General features: G+C 41.8%; 1 non-coding gene across 1 annotated transcript; it reads left to right on the plus strand.

Moving 5' to 3' along the window:
- Positions 1 to 215: 215 nt before the first annotated feature.
- LOC133035226 (small nucleolar RNA R71) lies at positions 216 to 322 on the plus strand. The gene has a single exon (XR_009686504.1). It is a non-coding gene; the product is annotated as a small nucleolar RNA R71 (small nucleolar RNA).
- The last annotated feature ends 666 nt before the right edge of the window (positions 323 to 988 follow it).

The raw sequence follows: 988 nt of genomic DNA on the forward strand, positions 1-988 counted from the left end.
ACTTTGTGATGGCATCAACTTCTAACACACCAGCTACCTTCTTAGATTGACTCCTTTCAGTTGGCCACTGCTGATTGTTTAGAGCCATCTCCTCCAATAGATCATACGCTTCATTAGCACTTTTTCTCATAAAAGCTCCTCCCGTCGCATCTATTAAAGTTCTAGTATTACCAACCAGCCCGTTATAAAAGTTGTGAACCAGCATCCACTTCTCTATACCATGATGAGGACACCTCCTGATCAGATCTTTAAACCTCTCCCAAGCCTCATGGAGAGATTCATTATCTTGTTGGCAGAAATTATTGATCTCTCCTCTTAGCTTTGCGTACTTAGCCGGAGGAAAGAACTTTGACAAGAATTTTGTTGCCGAGATCATTCCATGTAGCAATAGAATTAGGTGGCAAAGAATTCAACCAACTCTTGGCTCGTTCTCTGAGCGAGAATGGAAACAACCTCAGTCGAATGGCATCATCGCTAACTCCATTAACCTTAAAAGTTTCACAAAGTTCCATGAAGTTAGAGAGATGCAAATTAGGATCTTCAGAAGGGAGACCACCAAACTGAACTGAAGACTGCACCATTTGAAGGATGGCAGGCTTAATCTCGAAATTGTTTGCATCCATCGCCGTGGCCCGATACATGACTGCACTCCCGTCAGAGTAGGGAGAATGTAATCTCTCAAGCTACGGCCATTAGCTTGATCTTCCACGGCACCTCCATTATTACCGTTATTACCCCCATTGTTTCCAGCATTATTGTTCACATTCGCAGCCATGATCTACGATGTTTCGGCGATTCTTTGAAACTCTTTCTTGCCTCTTGTTCTTTCGATTCCTCCTGCAAGTTTTCTCAATTTCAGGATCAACTGGTAATATGACTGTTTGTCCTTGACGGCGCATGCACTTAGGATTCCTGAAATAAATCAAGAAAATATTGCAAGAAAAAGGTTAGAAAAATCAGCAAGAGAAAATATACCAAAGTAGAAGTT

This window comes from Cannabis sativa, chromosome 2, assembly GCF_029168945.1.
Source record: "Cannabis sativa cultivar Pink pepper isolate KNU-18-1 chromosome 2, ASM2916894v1, whole genome shotgun sequence".
Classification (NCBI taxonomy): Eukaryota; Viridiplantae; Streptophyta; class Magnoliopsida; order Rosales; family Cannabaceae; genus Cannabis; species Cannabis sativa.